General features: G+C 49.5%; 1 protein-coding gene across 5 annotated transcripts in view; it reads left to right on the forward strand.

Annotated features, from left to right (window-relative positions):
- GATA4 (GATA binding protein 4) overlaps nt 1-20,230 on the forward strand; it is a 78,646-nt gene that overhangs the window by 6,954 nt on the left and 51,462 nt on the right. For 3 of the 5 annotated variants that reach the window (XM_005657268.4, XM_013990299.3, XM_084993170.1), the window contains exon 1: nt 19,184-19,290. The exons of the other annotated variants lie outside the window; for them this stretch is intronic. The gene's annotated coding sequence lies outside the window, so the exon portion shown is untranslated. Of the gene's footprint in view, nt 1-19,183; nt 19,291-20,230 lie in introns of those variants that run through there. 5 annotated transcript variants of the gene reach the window in all.

Genomic DNA, 20,230 nt, shown 5'->3' on the forward strand with positions numbered 1-20,230 from the left:
CCCACCATCTGGGCTAGGCTACCTCTTCAGACTTCCCCTGAGAATGGATTTTCCAGGTGCAGGATACTAACCCCCAAGAAATGTTAAGGAGCTATATGGGCCTTGGTCAAGCTGGCCTGCCTTGCTTGCCCAGAGAAGTCCGAGGTTTGGCAGTAGCCAAAGAATCTCCCGAGCCTGAATTCCTATCCCAACACAACCACCTACAAGCTGAGTGACCTGGAGGAATTTATTCCACTTCTATTTCTGGCATATTCTAGAAATAAGATGTATGAATGTGCTTTTTAATCTGGAGGATGCCACCTCCTTCCAAAATAAAATTCCCCTTCATTAAAAATCTGAGATTATTCTCATTAGCTGTTTAAAAACTTAAAAGCTACAAAAAGGCAACTTCTGGCTAATAAGCCCATCACAAAGAACATTCTGGAAAATTTAGATATGATGAGATACTAGGCACACATGGTCTCTAGGCGAGTGAAAATGTTTAGACCATAGTGTTAGAATAAACTGATTTGAATCCCATCTCCACTACTTACTGACTATGTTATCTTGGACAAATCACTTAACATTTCTGTGCTTCAATCTTATACTTTGAAATTTTTACAAACCTTAGAGGGCAGACAGGACCTCTTCCAGTCTCTAAAATAATCTCTGTGGTGTAACTCATCAGCTGGCCGTCCCTTTTTGGCTTTTTTTTTCTATCTTCTAGGGCCAAACCCTCAGCATATGGAGGTTCCCAGGTTACGGGTCAAATCAGAGCTACAGCTGCTGGCCTAAACCACAGCCACAGCAGAGCCTTAACCCACTGATCGAGGCCAAAGATTGAACTTGCAACCTCATTGTTCCTAGTCAATTTCGTTTCCGCTGCACCACTATGGGAACTCCTGTTTGTTTCTTTACTTGGTTCTTTACCTTGTGATGTCAAAAAGATTCAGAAATTATATTTGTTAATTAATGAGAGATGGAAATTTACCCTCACATTTGATAAATATATTTAAAATTATCTTACCCCAAATTGAGTGTTGTTGGTGGTAGTGGGAATTATGGATACAATCTTTCTAGAAGGCAGTTTATCAATATGTATCCAAAACACTACACATGTTTGCATTTTTTGTCCTTTTTTTTTTCTGGTAATAGCACTTTATTCCAAGGAGATATTCATAGGTTTATCTTGCTTTACCTAACAAAGTTTATGTGGATTTGACAAGGATACTTCAAACATTTATTTATTTTAGTGAAAAACGGAAAAATTATGTAAACTCTGAACAATAAGTTAATTTATATAAACTAGCAAAATCCATAATGTAGCCATTAAACTCTCCTTAAAAATTTGATGACATGGGAATGTCTCATAATTTAAAAAAATAAAATGTAGATTGTGAAACATTCTATACAGTGTGAAACTGGTGAGAAATTGGGGAGAGAGAGAGAAAAAACACTGATGTTCTCCATGGTTCTTTCTGGGTGGTGTGGTTAAGGATAGATTGTGTTTTTCTATACTTATCTGTATTTTCTAAAAGAACTACAATGATCTCCTATTTCTTTTAAATTAAACAAAGAAATATTTTGAGAGTCACAGGGATTGATCAGATTCTCTCTCCCTAAGTTTGTGACTCTGGTGCCTATAACAAATACTCATTTTAGAAAATCCAGCTTTAAAGTCCCCAAAACTCAATAGACTCAAACACCAAGAACAGTCCTGGACTTCAGAGACATTTACACTTGTTGGGAGTGATTTTTTTCCATGAAGAGGTTCCCCCTCCCCCTTTAGAAAATGTTTTCACAGCCATCCAGATTGTCTCAGAATTTCGCTTGTAACCTTGAATGTTTCTGAAATTGAAAACAATAGTCTAAGTTCTTGTAACTTTTTCCTCTTCTCCAAACTCCCTTTGCTGGCAGAAGGATGTGGTGGAATGTAAGGCCAGGTGCTGGTCCAGCTGCAAATAAAAGCTGATTATCCAGACCCAGGAGAAGAGGAGGGGAGCTTGGGCAGGGGAGGGACAGACAGGCCTTTCCTAGTGGCCAAAAAGCTGGAGCGGGTATTTAGAAAGGAAAACTTTTGACAGCAAGAAAGGTAACCACTAAGAATGCAACTGAAGACCAAGTGAACAACAAGGCAAGTATTAATGGGTGTCAAGTGCCATTTTCGAAACTGAAATAGTTTGTTATTATTTGCAGAGAAACAAGTAGTGGTTTGTAAAGATGAAAGCTGCCTTCCTCTCACTTTCTACGCAGAGTGTGAGATAGGGTTGGGAGAACGGTGGGGATATGAAGAAGTACAAACGAAATCCCACTGTCACCTTAGGAGAACTTTCAAATGATCTCCTACTGAGATTTTTAATTTAATGTAACACATTCAGTCAACAAAAGAGAATAGTAGCATGGAGCCGAAGTCCAGTTTCATTAATATTAATTATCAAATAAATATTGAGCAAATAAAAAATTGTCACCTGAATATAGTAGTGGATATAGACTTAAAATAGCACTCTTATCTTCTCTCTCTAAGCAATAGATAGATAGATAGACAGATGATAGTTGTTTTTTTTTTTTTTTAACTTTGAGGTCAAACTTTGGTTGGTTGGTGGTAAAGGAACATGAATAGAATTCTGGCAGAACTTCAGAGTTTCAGTTTTTTTGTAGACAGGCGTCAGTTTCTCTCTGCCCTTCTCCATCTCTGGGGCAAACAGGGCAGAGTCAGTCACCATATTTATCTTCAGACCACATTTGCCACCCCCTGCACAGTACCAGTGTGGTTGTAGGTAAAGTCTTCAAGAATGATCTCACAGGGGCACATTTCAGACATCTTTGCTGACTGATTCTCTACAACAAAAGTCCTCAGCAACAACAAATTTATCTGCAATGGTCTCTGAAGGGGAAAAAAATCCCAAAGTCATTGGTCTACCATATGGTCTGGATGCATCCCAAAGCAAGGGGTATAAGAAGGGTGCATATTTTCAAAGCCTTCGCAAAAGGCTTTATTTTCTACCAGCTAGGAGTTCTGAGGTCTGTGGCCAGTAGATGTTGGCTGATTTTCTTATCACCATGCCATTTCACATTCTCAGAAATGTCTCACCAGGCATGGGGTTTTCTTGAACACACATTGACCCCTGTGGAGAAGTATCCTAAGTGTTCAAACTTTGAATGATTTTAAGATAATTCACATGTGTAATCAAAATAGAATGAGAGAGTCAAACAATGGCCTTCCCATGGCCCTGCTACAAACTGATTAACCAAACAGCACCTCGATCGATCAGCTCGTCTATAAATTGGGGACAAGGAATAATATTTATCAGAGTGCTTTCACATATGTATCATATTTGATCTTCACAGTTGATTGCTCTGTGGCATAATCAGTGTGGATATTATTAGCATGTTATGCCCGTTTTATAGATGAGGAAACTGAGACTCTGAGATGTTGCATTGCCAAAGGTCACACCACTGATAAGTAACAGAATAAAACTCAAAATGCTCTGCTTTAGTGAGTAAGTGTTACCTCCCCATCCTCCAGGATTATGCCAAAGATTCCTGAGATGGTCTGTGTGAACTGATTTGTAATTGATCTAATATGTATAATTGGGCTCCTTTAATTTACTCATCTGAAACCCTTTAATCAAAGAATGACAGAGCTGCAAGGCTCTTAAAGCCCCCCCCCCGCCCCCGCCTTTCGTTTTACAGGTGAGGCCCAGGGAGGTTAAGTGATTTGCCAAAGGTCACCCCACAAGTTAGTGCGAAATGACCAATGTCATTTTAAAAAATTAGTTAAAACAATTGCCTACCAAGCCCATTTTTTATGGCTTATTTTAAGCAGGTTAATAAGTATACCAGGCACAGCTTTAAACCCAACTGAGTAAATGCTGACACTAGTTTATAGATTCAACAGATAAGTAGCAATAAGGAATTATTCATCTCTCATTTATCATCCAGCCTCTCCAAGGTGCAAGTTATAAAGTGAAGCAAATAGTAGTTTGAGCCCCCACACATGTGAGATCAAAACAGTGAAAATAAAGTGGTTGACAAAGCCATACATTTACAATGTGGCCACGCTCCAGGGTGCCTGAAATGTGAAAAAGAGAAAGAAATTTGTGCATTTCACAAATAGGCAATTTTCTTATACAGAACTCCATATCTGGGCTCCAGATTTATTCAATTATTAACTCCTTCTTTTGAATGTGTATTGAGGTACCTACTGTGTGTACTATGGGGGAGAGGGAGAATTATTCAATACTTTTGCAGCCATCAATAAGCCATTTAAACTTAAGGAAGTGACAAAATAAAGCACTACACACATACACTCAAACACACACACTTGAACCTCACAGATCATCAGGTGTAAAGGGGGTGTGTGTGTGGGAATAGGAGGGATAGGAGACTGCCTGACTGCTGGAGTAGCCACAACAAGGAGCTCACAGAGGAGCTGTCCTTGCCACAACCTTGTCCCCAACATTTCTTTATCATGAGAATGGGGCTGGGAACTGTCACAGGCAGAAATAAAAAGAGAGAGAGAGAAAGAATGAATTGATGGCCCCAATTAAGAACTGAATCTAAAACTCTCCTTTCCTCCACTCAGCTACAAGTTAAATACAAACAAACTGGTGGAGAGATGGGAGGGAGCTGATTGGGCAAGAACAACAGTCATAGTATTTGTAACATATGCTGAAAATGAGTGAAATTAAAAATTGACTTGGACAAAAAAAAAAAAAAAGTTTAAAGGGAGTTCCCGTCGTGGCGCAGTGGTTAACGAATCCGACTAGGAACCATGAGGTTGCGGGTTCGGTCCCTGCCCTTGCTCAGTGGGTTAATGTGGTGTAGATTGCAGACGCAGCTAGGATCCTGCGTTGCTGTGGATCTGGCGTAGGCCGGAGGCTACAGCTCCGATTCGACCCCTAGCCTGGGAACCTCCATATGCCGCGGGAGCGGCCCAAGAAATAGCAAAAAAGACAAAAAAAAAAAAAAAAATTGACTTGCTTATCAGGAAGGTGAGTGCTAATGCATTCTCATGAAGGACTGGTCTATTTTATTATTTTTTAAAAAAATCAATCCCTGTTTCCCAATGGTGAGCGTGAGGCCCAAAGTTCAAGGTCAACAACAGGGCAGCCACAAATCCATAGTGGCTTTGCTCTCAGCTGCCCAGACAAAAGATGCTGTGAGGCTCCTCTTGGAACCCCACATTCATCAAATAGAAGCATTCGCTACAATATTTACTCAAAACCCTTTACTTGGTAGATGGGGAAACAAAGCATAGAGAGTCCAAGAGACAAAGGGTAGCCATTTAAATGTGTGTGAAATTATAAGTGATTTGTGTTCTATGAAAAATTACACAGGCCATGGGGCATAAACTGGGACATAAGATCACCCCATGAAACAATGAGCATCAGAACCAGGACCAAGTCCAGAACCCTGTCCATTACACTCCTCCTCTCTACCATGTTGCCACCTTACTGCTTCATTTTGAAGGCTGGGCTATTTATGCATCCACAAGATAGTTGACAGCTATTGTCCAGAAATGTATTAGTACCTTGGTTTGGTTGGTTTATCCTCCATCTGGGGAGGGGGGGGTCACAGAATGACTGTAGTTTTGAATGTCCATGACCCCTTGAGACCCTTTATTGCAGCTTCATGCTCCTAGCCACCCTCACCCAGGGCTCAGCTAGGGTCACTGTTTCCACCTTCCTACAAAGGGCGGGTGCACAGAGCTCACCACGGCCTCCTGTCTCTGGCTACCCCAGAGCTGAGTGTGCCTTATCGCTAATCCTCTCACCCTGGTGATTGCATCAGGGTGAGAAAAGCTTGGCCTTGGGATTCAGATTTATAGAGGGGTTATATCAGTTCCTACAGCAGCATATTGAAACACGGTAGGACCAGGTCTCAAGGCACCTACTACTGGCTCTGCTGTTAAATAGATGTGTCACTCTGGATAAGGCCATAACCCTTTCTGGGTCCTAATCCCCACATCTTTTAAATGAGTAGATTGGACTAGAATACCCAAGGCCCCTTGCAATTCCAGCTCTCCATATCAGTGTTCGTGTCAAAGAGAGGCCAAAGGTCCCTGGGGCCATGGTCACCCCCCCAACCAACAGGTGCTGGGGAGGCATCACGTGGCATCTTCTGTTAAGTGAGCTCTCTATGTCTGCACAGTGGAAGGGACCATGACACATGGATGTTTTGGCCACATCTCTGATACTGCATCTTCAGTCATAAGGGATAGAGATTTACACTGTGCAAGGACAAGCTGGATCCAATTTTAAGAATTCAATCCAACAAACTTTTAAAAAACATTTACTACACGTTAGAAACTAGGGAAAATTCAAAGCTGTCCAACAGGATTCTCCCCTTGAGAGGACTGAAACTTGGAAGAGAGGGTTATGTAGACAGGCAGACATGGGAAGTGATTAAAGTGAAATACAATGTGTTAAAGTCTGTGGAAGAGAGGAGGAAAAAGGGTTGATTCTGGGAATTAAAGTTTAAAAAGTTTTATTTAAAAGAGAATATGTAAGAAGAAAGCCTTTGCTTTTCCTTGTTTATATCTCTCACAGTACCAATGCTTTGCTCATTTGGGTTCTGGAATCAAACTGTAAATTTTGGCTCTACTACCTATTAAGCTGGGCAAGTTACTGAATAGCTCTGTCCCTCGGTTTCTTGGTCTGTAAAATGGGAGATGGAGTGATTGTGTAGATAAATGAGATAATCAATCCATGCAATGTACTTGGCACTGTGCCTGGCATATAGTAAGTGCCCAGTGGTAACTGTTACTGTTTGCCTAGTAAATGGACTGAAGTTTTATCTGTGTTCTGAGCCTTTTACTATACACATGCAGACGGGCTTCATGTTTTAGGTTCCTTACTGCACCATACTCATTATCTGTGACTAAGACTGAGTTCAGACTTAGAGGTCTGGTGTCCCCACCCTTCAGCTGGGTGGGACCAGCAGTGAGCCCCTTGTTATAAAACATTTTGAGGCACAGAATAGCAAGGGCTTGGTGATATCCACTGGGGAAGCTTTAAAGTCACAAGATGTTGGTGTAGGAAAGGGCCCAGTTTTTCCTTTTGCAAACAGGAAACCAAAGCATAGAAAAGCTAAGCAATTTGCCTGTGGTCACGCCACTCACTGGGTGGCAGAGTCACAATTAGAATCCAAGACTTCTGACTCCCAGATCAATGAGCTTCCACCAGTCAGTTGCTGCCTAGATTCGGACCCCCCTGGCCTGTATATTCTGCCCCAAGTCTTTCAGGCCACACCTATCTGGATCCCTCCCTCCGCGTTCTGTACTGTGCCCCCAGAGGAAAGACTACCTGTTTTCCAGCTCTTAGGTCATCTCTAGCGTAGAATGAGGCCCTTTACCCGTCTGAGCTAGCCCTTGACTCAGACTGGGGGCGGGGGAAGAGGAGGAGAAAGGAAAAAATTTGAGCCCCTTTAGGCACTCTGTGTTAAGTGGTCTCCAGAGCTGACTTACTCCTTTAATTCTTATTAGCTGAAAGTGCTTTGCAGGTTCTACCTTCGTGATTGTCACTTGGGTGTCACCAACAGAGAAGGTGGTCCTGGGGGCTTTCGATAGAAAGACAGAGGAGCTAAGCAACCTGCCTTCGTCCTGCAGTCTGCCAGGCACCGGGATAACGCCCTGCAGCCGCCCTTCTCCTCCGCAAGGGCGGTGGGAAGAAAAACGGGGCCCAGACAAAATGGAGGGAGGCGGAACTGGGAGAAAGTAAGCGGAAGGCTGAGAATGAACTAAGCTGGACCATATCTTTTCGAGCAGAGCAAGTAAAGCGTTGTTGGTAGTATAAAACCGACATTGGAACATAAGCAATGGACAAAGGGGGGGGGGACTCGACCCTGGAACCTTACCGACTTCACCTATAGGTGTATTTGCCTACCTGTCTTTTCTATCGCTATGTAAAAAATCAAATAAACTGAAAAAGAATGTTCGCCAGGGTCCTGATATTGCTCCCCTGGGCGAGCGAGGGTGATGCCCGTGAAACTGACGATTCCCCTCCCAAGCTGTGCTGCAGGAGGTACTTCTGGCGGTGGAGGAGTCCCGCCTCGAGCGGAGCGGCCGGTCGTCTCGGGAAGGAGTTCCTTTCCCCGAGCGCGGCGGCAGAGCAGGCGCGGAGGCTCAGACGCCGGTGCGGACCGCGGCCGCAGGGTAAGAGCGGAGGTCGTAGCACAGACAGAGCGGACGCGGGGGTTCCGCCCGGGAGGCTGCGGCGGCCGCTGGGAGGGCGGGGGCGCGGGCGAGCGGGGGCGGGAAGTCGAGCGGCCGCAGGGAGGAAGCGGGGCCGCGCACCGGGCGCCAGCCCGGGGAGCCGCTTCCGCGCCCGTCGCCCCCTCTGCGGAGCCGGGCCGGGGCGCGCCGGGGTTGGGGGGGCGGGGGCGGCCGGCCGGGGGCTGACCCCGAGCGCCGCCGAGTCTGCGCCCGCCCGCCGCCCAGCGCTCGCCGCCCGCCGCCTCGGGTTACGCGGAGGCCGTCGGCGCGCACCTCATCAATAAGGCCTGACAGGCCGCCGGCTCCGCGACCATCCATCACCCGCCCGCGCGGCCGCCGCGCAGGGCACCCCCGCGCGGGGGCGGGCGCGGGCCCGAGCCCGGGCCTGGGCCCGGGAGCTGGCGGCCCTGCGGGAGAGCGGGACGCTGGAGAGGGCGGGTGGTCACCGGGAAGCCAGGCCGAAAACAACCCGCGCGGCTCGGAGGCAGAGTTCTATCAGTCAACAAATATTTGACTTTATTCCGCCTCTTAATCCCAGTGTCTTTTAAGGATGTGTTCATTTGTTTTTACAGAGCTGTAAGGGAGCTTAGAAATGATATAGCACAACCCCCGCATTTCACAGATGAGGAAACTGAGACCCAGTAGGGGCTGGGCAAGCCTGAGGACGCACAACCAGGTGGGGGTAGAAAGGAGAGCCCTTGTCTCCTTCCCCCTCCCCCTCCATTCCCAGCCCCTGCGTCGACCACGTGCATTTGGCAGCACCCAGGAAACGTCTGTGTGTTTAGTCGTCAAATGTGTGGAATGGACCGAGTTGTTCGTGTTGTAGGTTCTCTGTGTGTTCTGGCTCAAGCACGCGCTTGCTGAAGTCAGCAAAAAAGAAGATAGTAAGTGAGGCAAATGTATGGGGGGACACCTACACATAAAAATAATAGTTTCTTAAATTCATTTTCTTCCTCTCCTAGTCTTTCAAAGGCATTACGATAGTTTCTCTTCTAACTTACCTGTTCCAACACTTTCTCCCATTGACTCTTTGCAGGCTCTCTTCCTCACTGGTCTGAACCAGTTTGGAAGTCGAGGCTTGTGTTCATCTTTTTTTTGTTTTGTTTTGTTTTGTTTGTTTTTGTCTGTTTGCCTTTTCTAGGGCCGCTCCCTTGGCATGTGGAGGTTCCCCGGCTAGGGGTCTAATCGGAGTTGTAGCCACTGGTCTTCACCAGAGCCACAGCAAGGAAGGATCCGAGCCACGTCTGCGACCTACACCACAGCTCACGGCAACACCAGATCCTTAACCCACTGACCAAGGCCGGGGATTGAACCTGCAACCTCATGGTTTCTAGTCGGATTCGTTAACCACTGTGACACGATGGGAACTCCAGTGTTCATCCTTAAATCTCCAAAGTTTGCATGGTGCCTGGCATATATTAAACATTCAATAAATGTTTGCTGTTTGGATTGCAATACTTATAAGGGAATTCAAATAATTCCGATTCAGAGGACAGTGAGACTGAAAAAAATCTCAGATCCTGGTGTCCAGTCTCATTTACTAAGAGAGAGACTGGCTCTTGATTTACCCAAGGCCTCCCAGATTCCCTCCATTTCCCCAGAACGTTGCCTGCCGCAAACTGTCTGGGTTGTGGATTCTTGCACTTTTATTTTTCTTTCTTTTCCTTCCTTCCTTTTTTCTTTCTTTCTTTCTTTCTTTCTTTCTTTCTTTCTTTCTTTCTTTCTTTCTTTCTTTCTTTCTTTCTTCCTTCCTTCCTTCCTTCCTTCCTTCCTTCCTTTCTTTCTTTCTTTCTTTCTTTCTTTCTTTCTTTCTTTCTTTCTTTCTTTCTTTCTTTCTTTCACTTCTCTCCTCCCCTTCCCACCTTTTGGTTCCTTCACTGCTTAATGAACAAGCTCTCCAAGGATAGGGATGAGAGGAACAGGGAAACTGGTAACAAAGCCAATCCCTTTGCTTTAATTCTAACCAGAAATAAATTATTTGTGAGGTTTAATTCTGGTTTTGTTAATGGTGGTGTTTTGTGATTGCTGATATTGTTGGTCTTTTAACTCAAGTGAACAGAGTGAGATAAAGCCAGTGACCAATGGTTTTCTGTTAACCGTAACATTCATTTTTTCTCCGTGATCACAGTGGTTTGACTGGAGTTAGCTATAAAGATATTATCAACAACTCTTAGAAGGGGTTGAAATGAACACATACGCACACATATCCCACTTTTATTGAGCAGGAAAGGTAGCAGAGGCAGGCTATGGCCCAGGTAGTCAGTGGCTTTGGGCTCCCTTATGATGTCCACTAGACCGTGGCATCTTTTTTGTAAATACGGGTACAAAGTGTGGTTTTATCTGGCACAAGACACTGTTTTTTTTCTGGTGACCATCCACCTACATGGTAGCCCATCCATGTGCCCATCCTGAACTGCAGCTGAATGCAGTGAAAATTGATGTAAGAATTGGAAACAAAACAATTTATCCTGCGGAGATGTTGTGAGGGCTGAATATGATCATGTACAGGAAAGACTGTGTTTCACCAAACGGACCAAGAGAAATACAGTTCTCCTCACAAGGGCAACCTGTTTCCTTCAAGGCCAGGCCTTGCTCTTGCCCCATGGGACCAGATGGACAATACCAAGTCTCTCATGACTGACCACCAGGTTCTGGCCAGCTGGGTCTCCAACCCCCGCCCCCATGCCAGCAGGGTACCTGGGAAAGCAGCAGTGTGGTTGAGAGTGACTTAGCAATTTCTGAGCTTCTGCTACCTGGTTCCAGGACTCCCAGGAAGAGAGAACATAGCCACCCTCTCTAGGATGTCACCCCTCCCATGATAGGGAGGGCCAGCCTTGGACACTAGATCCTTCTGAAAGAGATGCAAGGCTTTCTTTTGTGTATAAATCACTCTTTCTGAAGTGTTTTAGTTGGGAGTGAAATAGGACGTGAAGCCTCACTAAAGACTGGAGATGGGTGTGTGCATGTGTGTGTGTATATATATAGAGAGAGAGAAAATAGGTGCTAGAGAATCCTATCTTGCCCCAGCAATACTCTTATCTTCCTGCTTTTTCTAAAAAATCTGATTTACGAGGTACAATTTGCATACAATAATTCACCGTTTTTAGTTTTTAGTGCACAGTTCTATGAATTTTGACAAACACACAGATGGTGTTACCACCACCACAATCAAGATATAAAATAGTTCCAACCCTCCCCCACATTTCTTCCTCCCCCTTTGTAGTCACCTCCCCCCCCCCCAGTCCCCTGCCCCTGGCAACCCCTGATTTGTGTCTCTATGGTTTTGCCTTTGTGAAAATGTCATCTAAAGGGGTTCATTTAGTCTTTAGAGTCTGACCTCTTTCATGCAGTCCTGGTACACTTGACGTTCATTCATGTTGGGTGTCCCTGTAGTTTGCTCTTTCTTGTTCTTGAGTAGAGTGCCCCTTGTATGAACATCCCTCCATCTATTTCCCATTTGAGAACCATTTGTGTGGCTCCCAGTTTGGGGCAATTAAGCATAAAATTGTAAGTTTTGAAGATACCAGCGATCCTCTTTCATAGGTTAAAACACAACTTACGTTTTAGCTTTTCTGATCCTGAGGCAAACTGCAAACACTTCATCTGCTGAAGCAGCCATGTTCAGAGCCTTTGGGGTGAAGTTGTCACAGTCCTTGACAAAAGTACTCTGTGGGGGTTGGGGGGGAGGGAAGAGGGAGAGATAATGAGAATTCAGGGCTTTTGAAGTGGAGTAAAGACAAATTTCTCGCATAGTGATTGAGAAATTGATCACCCTTGACTGATAAGGCTGTCTGCTCCCTTCTGCTCTGAGCCCTCCACCCCAGCCAGCCCTACCCACCCTCAAGCAGAGCGTGGGCCCTAGGAATGAATGGAGCATCTTCAGAAAGCCCTGCGTTGGGTGCAGGGATTCTCCTCCTCACAGGTCACAGCCCCCGTGAGAGGTGGTGTGAGATGGGGGAGGGGAGGGCAATGCGGTGGGTAGAGGCTCCCTGGAAACCTGCCAGCTCTTCTCCATTTAGGTGCTGTCAATGAGCACCTCTGTTGAAGAGGGCCTGAGGCTGGAAGTCAGCTTTAAAGACAGAGCACCCTTGTCTTTCAATCAAAGGCTGATATGGGACAATGTAGGGAAAGTGGAAATCAGCCAAGAGAAACGGAATGCCAGGGATCTTCCAGTCTTTTTCTTTTCTCAGGTCAAAATACAGCAAATACTCTTTTGGCAGAAATAGGTAGATATAGCATTTGGATGTTCCACGCCTCCCATGTCCTCCTATTGGAAGAAACCAATTATTTCTAAATAATCAATAAACACATCCAAAGGTGCAGTGTGTGTGTGTGTGTGTGTGAGAGAGAGAGAGAGAGAGAGAGAGAGAGAGAGAGAGAGAGAGAGCGCCCGCGCGAGCAGGGGCATAGACCACTTTATTTGGGCACCTGCTGCCAGTGAGGGGTAGTGGCCGGGGATCGACCTTACTGTCCACAACAGGGGACCCCAGGGCCCTGCAGAGTGGGTCCTCCAGCCCGCAGCCCCTCGGCTCAGCCCCGCATGCCCTGGCTTTGGAAGATGTCCCTGGGCTGGCGGGTTCGTCTTAGCAGGGCTGGGAGGTTGAGGTCGGAGGGGGAGACAATGTTTTTGAGCTTGGGCTTCGCGCTTCCTTGATACTTTCCTGTCTCTCCCTCCGCCGCGCCAGGTCTCGGCGCCTGCCTGGGCGTCTTCTCCAACTACGGGTCACCTCGGCCTCCGTGGCCCCCGGGGGCGGCCGGTGCGGAAACCGGCCCAAGCCGGCGCTGGAAACACCGCATCTCCGGTGGCCCCACAAATGCCGACCGATATGCGCGTCGGAGTGTCTTGGACTGGCAACTCTCTAGTCGCTGGTGACCCTGCCGCCACCACTGCCTGCCCCAGATCTGGGTTGGGGGGGGTGTCTGGGATTGACCTCGCCCTGTCTGGTCCTCTGCTCCCCTCTTCTCCATCCAGCCCAGGTCTTTCGTCCCCAGTTCTCTCTCTTGCTTCCCTTCTCCCTGGGGGTCACGATCTCTGCTTCTGTTGCCTGGTCTCTTGACTCCGATCTCTTTTTCCTCTGGCTCTGTGTTTCCCTGGCCTATCCTACCCCTGGCTCTCTTTCCTCTGGTCACTGTTCCTCACTGCTCTCTCTCTCTGCCTGTCTTTTCCTTGCTCTGCTTTTCCCCTAACACTTCATATCTTCTCACACTTATTTTTTTCCCCCATTTTCCTCTTAGAAAATGCCTCTAATCCCTAAGGCAGAATTTCCCCCTGTTTTGTTGTATGTTGAATCCTAGCGCCTGGTGAAGTTCCTGGCACAGAGTAGATGCACAATAAAAATAGAATGAATGGATGAATGAGTTATTAACTAATGAATGAATCCTGTCCCTCTGAGTTCTCAGGCCAGTCTTTGCCCTTTCTGCCTGCCTTCCGATATCTCTCCTCCTTTTCTCTCCTTTCTCTTGTTTCTGTCTCTCTCCATCCCTCCCTCCTTTTTCTTGGTCCTGCTGTCTGACAGTGTCCCTCCAGCTTTCCAAAATATACGGGTCTGGGCCCTCCATACACCTGGTGTCCCTTGTCCATCATTGTCCCAGGGAGCCCCAAAGCCTTTCTGGCCAATCGCCACAGCTTCAATGCCTAACCAGGTTCTCTAGCTGAACTCAACTTCCAAAATCCTGACTTTCAGCCTCCTCCCACCTCTGGGAAACCTTTTCTTCCTGCAGTCCCCAGAGTGCTGGGACTCCAAGGTCTCCTTAGAGGCAGCCTAGATGTGGGCAGGAGATTGGAAGACCAACACACAAACAAACGCTCCCGGGACACCCAGACTGGGCCTCTCTCTCCATGTCTGGCCTGAGCCTCAGTGTCCTACATTGAGATAGGGTGCTACTCTGGGCACCTACTGCGTGCCAGGGGACACATTCCCCTTTTGGGGAGTGTGTTCTATTCTCCAACTCTCAGCAACCTTGAGAGATGCTATTAGCAATTCCTTTTGTAATTGTAATCATTCAACAGACACTGGACAGCTAATACATGTCAGCTGCTGGCCTCACAGAGCTTACTTTTTGGAGTGTATGGGGGGAGGAAGGAGTGTGTAAAACCATAAATAAACAGATAAACACAGATAAATGAATTTATAACTCCAGGGAACAGAAGGCTTAGGAATAAAGCAAATTCACGTTTTACATATTCGAAGAACATTTGCCATGCTCTTGCTCTGCACGGGGCACTACAGCATCAAAAGCCAAGAGAGATCGCTGGAGGTGGCAGGACAGCTCAAAGATTCTGCAGGCCCAGAGCAAGTCTCACTGCAGTCTGGGAAGTGGGTGCCGGAAACTCCCGATTGCAGCTATTTTTTTCCTTGAGGTCTTCAGATGAGAAGGGGAAGAGGGAGCCAGAGGGGCGCACGTGAGGGTCAAGCAGGACTTGCGGGCACCTGGATCAAGTTTCTGTTCTGGCCTTGGATGCCCTGGGACCTGAGAAGCACCCTTCCCATTCAAAAAGCTTCTGGCATGCTTCTTGAATTGAATGAAAATGTGGAGACTCCTTTTCGCTTTCTTTCCCTTCCAGTGGGCTCTTAGATTGTGAGACATGAACGATTTTATTTTCAATTGATTTTAATTTTTAAATGTCAGACTACTCATTAAAGAAACTTTAGAAATATTTAAAAAGCAAAACGAGGATTTAAAAAAGCATTTCATTATAGAAATGATAAGAAATAGAATGGATAGAAAGAACTAAGATTCAGAAATCTAGATTTAGACCTATTGTGGAGCGCACCGGTTTTGCCACCTCTAGCAAGTGTCTTAAACCCTCAGGGTCTCCGAGTTCCCGTTTGTATGACGGTGGGAACCCTTTCTCTCCATCCCTCTATCGTGGCGATGTTGTTTCTTTTTAAAAAAAAAATGGCATTTGAGAGTGTTCTGTAATCTGGAAATGACTCTAAAGTATGATAGGGTGCGCCTCAAACTCTGGTCCTCAGGGCCGGAAGCGGCAGGAAGCATTTGTGGTCTGTGAGTGAGAGCACGGCTTCGCTTTGTAACATCAAGTAGTATTTTTACAAGCAAGAGAGAATTAAAAAGCATAGCAGCCTACTCTCCAGTCTGCGGGAGGGAGGCTGACGATCGCTTCTTGGGGGTGCAGAGCTTGGTTCCCCAGGGAAAGAGCGGGGTCTCTATCCCCCCTCCCCCAAGAATTCCCAGTGCCCAGGCGAGGGACTCCCAGAGGGGTAGAAGCCTAGAAGCCTAATTTGTTCTCCATGTTCCGTCAGCCTCCGCACCCCGTTGCTCAGGGCTGCACCCGCGGAAGGTGGAGGGTTGGGGGTTGCGCTGGACGCGGTGCGGGCTCAGCGAGTGAGGACCGAGTATCGAAGAGAGAGGTGGAATCGAAATCGTGCCAGGGGCGCCAGGCCCAGCGGGGAAATTCAAGTGCCGAGCGGGGACAGGAGCCGGCAAACGTTCGGCGCGGGTCCCTTTGCTCCCAGAGTCCTTGAATCCAAGCCCTCAGAGAAGCGTCTACACCTCGGAAAAATTCGTTACACAGGACGAGGGGCGACTTTTCCAGTCCCCTCCCTGGTTCTCTCGCTCTTTCTGCGGGTTTCTTGTCCTCCATTATAAGACTTAGGGGGCCTGGCGTTCTTTCCGGCGTCAGTGGTGTTTCGGGCTGGCAGCCACGGAGGCTGATCGCCCCAGGCTGCCCAGCGGCGGCACCAACCGGAACCGAAATTGTGGCACCGGCTTTGCGCTCCGCTTAAAGCAAGCCCGCCCCGGTCCTGCCAGGCAATCCCGGGCATCCCGCGCGGGCAGTCCCTCGCTGGTGTCACTGTGAAGCCCTTCGTCCACTGTTTATTAACTTTTTTTCAGTGAACTAGAGTCCCGATTCCTCTGTACACCATGTCTTGCCTACAAATGCGTCTCTGAGATACAGACTCGCTCAAGTCCCAGAGGCCGTAGTGGAGCAACGTATTCTGTTCTGGAGAGAATTTTTTTTTAAAGTATATAGTACATCTTAGTAATTCTTATTTGTTTTAAAACCTCACGACTTGATTTTTCATTAGACACAGGCCCTTAGTAAAAATAGGTCAAAAACTTTCGCGTATTACATTTTCCTTTTAGACTATGGGAAAGAAACGCGGAAAGAGGATGTGAAAGGGTTGGGCTACATCCCAGGCCAGCCCAGAGACCTCTCCTTAAAAATAGCCAGGAGTCCGAACCTCAAAGCACCCACTCCCCACCCCCCAGCGGCCTCCTGAGCGAGGGAGAAGCCTGGGAACTTAGCGGCAGCCGATAAACCTCCTCCAGCCGACGGGACAGGGAGGCCTTGAAATGCTCTCAGCTCCTGGCAACGGCGGAGCGGCAGCGGAGGCAGCTCCCGCCTCGCCCGAGGGAGGGGGTGAGCGAAGAAAGAAGGGAGGGAGCGAGAGAAAACGAAACACCCTAAAAGAGCCGGCCGCTCGCCAACCACCCTCTGGACCGTCCTTGAGCTGAGCCCTTTCTGGAGAAAGTTGGGGCACTGGGCCCCCCCGGGGGGGGGGTGGCGGGGAGGGCAGGTGGACCACGGAAAACAGACACAAATTTCTTGGTTCCGGGAACCTTCCTAGAAGCAAAGAATCTTGCACGGACTTCCAGACTTTAGCCCATCAGAAGAGAGGTGGGGAGAGGGATGGGGAGGCGGGTAAAAAAGATCTCTGTCTTTAAAGATCAGAGCAGCTTTCCCTCCCCCCAAAAAATCCAGGGTTCCTCACCGACAAACACCTGGAAAAAAGCCGACCGTTCAATCAGGGCACACAGCAGCCACATGGAGCTGGGCCTGTTACTGCCCCCACCATTGTACAGAGGAGGAGACAAGTTTCCAGAGGCCTTGGGTGGGAGGTGGAGGGAGTGGGGTGATGCTCACCGCTGGTCACCCAGCTAATGGGACCCTCAGCACATGTGTTCTTTCACCGCTGCCCACCCGACACAACCGAGGTAGCCAGTGTGGGAGCGGCCCGTGTCCTTGGCTTTGGTGAAGACGCTCAGATGGCCCGCTCCACCAGATGTTAAGCCCCAAGGCCCGGCTCTGAGACCTGGGGGTATCGCTGGAGCCACGAATTCCCAGGGAGATAGATGCCGGGGAAGTTTCCTGCGCGTCTAAGCTCTTTCAACTCTTTAGAAAACCCTCGTAGACCCCTGAAGCAGTCCTTTGGCTTCGTGGCTGTCTCACCCCAATGGGAAAGAGGACCCGTCTCAAACAGTGTATCCTTCTTGGCTGCATCCTAAAGTGCGAGGGTCGGAGTGTCCCCGCGAAACCGCCTTTCCCCAGGGCCAGCCTCGGGGATCCCCAGGACCTCCTCCCTCTTGAGTTCCCAGGCCTGGGATCGGCAGCGCCAAATTCTGCAGAGGCGCTGGCTTTGAGTTGGTGGAAGTTGGAGAAGGGATCCCAAGCAGATCACTCTCAGCTTCCGGGGCGCCAAGGGGCCTAGGCGGACAGAGGCCTAGGAAGCGGCGCCTGTGCGTCCAGCCCGCGCTCAGCCTTTTAGCAGCTCTGCCCCGAGCCTCAATTTTCTCCTCGGCCTGGGTCGCTCCGGACCTCCGCACCTTCAGCTCAGGGAAGAGAATTCCCCGCGCAGCCGCGCTCAGTCCTTCCTCCGGGATTTTCCTGAGAATCCCCACGAGTTGGCCATGATCCCTTTGGGGGGTTTCCTTCCAATCAGTCCCGCGTCCTAGACTCGTCCTCAGCGCCCGGATTGCCCTGCGCAGGCTGGAAATCCACGACAGATTACGGACTGCGAAAGCGGGTCTCGCCCCTAGCCGTACATCGGAGGCGCACAGGTTTCTTGCAGGGTGGTGTCCCGGCCCCCTCCCGACCCCTCCAATCTGGTATGAGACACCAGCGCTAGGGAGGAAAAGGCGGCCTGGTGGGGTGGGGTGGGGTGGGATGGGGTGGGGGTTAACCGAAAGCTTGAGAGCCACCGGCCCTCTGTTATCTGGAGCTGAAGGCTGAAGTAATCGATGGGTTATTTTTACGCGGTAATAGGGCCCTGTGATTGCTCTATTAACCTTTAGACCTGTCTAAGGGACTCTCCGGCTCGCAGCCCCGCTGCGCTGGGGCCTCTAGGCACTGACGCCGACTCCAAACTCCGGCTTGCCACCCTCCCCGACCGCGCTCTAGGGAGGGGGCTGAGGCCACTGGAAGAGCCCTCTCGGCTGAGAAGCCCCGCTGGACTGCCAAGTTCCCCAAGCCCCTGCTAAGGTCCTTGAGATTGGTGCGGCAGCGCCGCAGGCTGCAGAGAAAACGGAAAGATCTGAAGGGGGAGGCCACAGGAAATGGGAAGTTTCGCCACGAAAGGTGCACCTTTTGCTTGAACACAGAAAACTCTGGGCAGGAGGAGCCTGCGCCTTGCGGACTCTCGAGGCTGCTGCGAAGGTGAAGCCGAGGCTTAGGTCTCCGTGCTGACTGGGGGAGGCCAATCCCAAGTTTGGTGTCTCTCCACCTACCCAGAGTCTGGGGCTGGAAGGATCCCCACCACCCACTCTGTACGATCTGCCAGAGACCTGCACCCCCAGTGACCCAGCACCCCACACCCGATCCCGGGTCGCACCCAAGAGGTCACCTTCTCCTCTATCAGCCCCGCCCCTCGCCAACTGCGTCCGGGCCCCGGCTGAAACCGGACCACCAGGAGGCGTGAGGAGGGGGGAGGAGGTGAGAGAGAGAGGAGAGGACTTATTAATAAAGCTGACCCTGGGCAAAACCGCAAACCTAATCGACCTCAGCCAAGACCGTGAGTGAAACCCTGCGCCAAGGCGGTAGCACTTTGGCATTTTACTAGGAGATCCCTGCGCCTGGACTTTGCCTGCTGGGGTAGATTTTTGAACAGCCCCGCAGCCGGGCGCTCAGCGGCGGTGCAGCCGCCGCGGCGCACCCCCGCCCCCTGCCCTTGCACGTGACTCCCGCCGGCCAGTCAGCGCTGGCGAGCGGGAGCGCAGGGGTGAGGGGAGTCGCGCGGCAAGCAGGGGGACTCCGAGGCGGCCGGCTGGGAGGCTGCGAGAGCTCCGCCGCCGCCGAAGCTCCGGTGTCCCCAGAGGAGCGCGCGCCGGCCTCCGGGAAGCTCCAGCCGGGGCAGGTATGGTCTTTTCCATCCTTTTCTTGCTCTTTCCCTCCGGCCGCGGAACTCTGGTCTCCCCCGCGCCAGTTTCCCTGGGAGTAAAGAGGCAACAAGCGGGTGGGACGGAGATGGTCACTCCCCCTCCTTAACCTTGCTCGGAGCCTGCTCTACTGCTCTAATTTGGTTTAGCAGCTTCTTTAAAGCAGAGTAAGATTTGCGGGGAGACCGGAGAGGAATATTCGAAGTGCTTCTGGATTCTTTTTGTGTGAACTTGAACGTTTTAAATCCCCGGCCCCGCGTGCACATTCCCCAGCTCTTGTTTGCACCTCGCAGGCCTGGGCCTGGGTGGTGATGATGGCCATGAGGAATCACCCTGACCAACTGACTGGCTCAGGCCTCACGGCGGCACCAACACGGAGGAACTCAGACGCCAGACTGTTGCCCTTGGGCGACAGAGTGGCGGTGGGAGGCGGCACACCTGGGCCTGAGCCCCGGGGAGGCGCTCCGAAGTCGGGAATGGCTGCTGAGCGCCCGCACTTTTTATGCCTCCTAGACCCTGTCTGGGGTGCCTCACGACGCCAGCAACCTCACCCACGCTGCTTTTGGGTGAAATTAGCTGAAGGTTGTAACTCGATCAGAGAGCAGTGGTGTCCCTCCGCTGGCCACGGATAGCCACCCCGGGTCCACGAAATTGTCTTTGGCTTTGGGGGTGGGGTCACCAGGGGAGAGGAGATTCCCAGGTGCTGAACTGCCACCAGGTTGAGAAAACAAGGGCCCTTGCGGTTGGGGAAAAGAGGGTGGTGAGGGACTCAGGGCTGGTGGGAGTCGGGCCGGCGCTGCTGGGGAAGGTTGACGAGCGCCTCGGGGAAGTATTTCCTGTGTTTCTCAGAAAAGGATCTGCAGCCTGGAGCAAGTTTCAGACTTTTAAAGAAGAAAGGTTTTAAAGAAAAAAGGAAGG

Source organism: Sus scrofa, chromosome 14 (assembly GCF_054392235.1).
Source record: "Sus scrofa isolate SSC_HxYL_T2T_F1_AM1 chromosome 14, Sscrofa_HxYL_maternal_Yorkshire_Landrace_v2.0, whole genome shotgun sequence".
Classification (NCBI taxonomy): Eukaryota; Metazoa; Chordata; class Mammalia; order Artiodactyla; family Suidae; genus Sus; species Sus scrofa.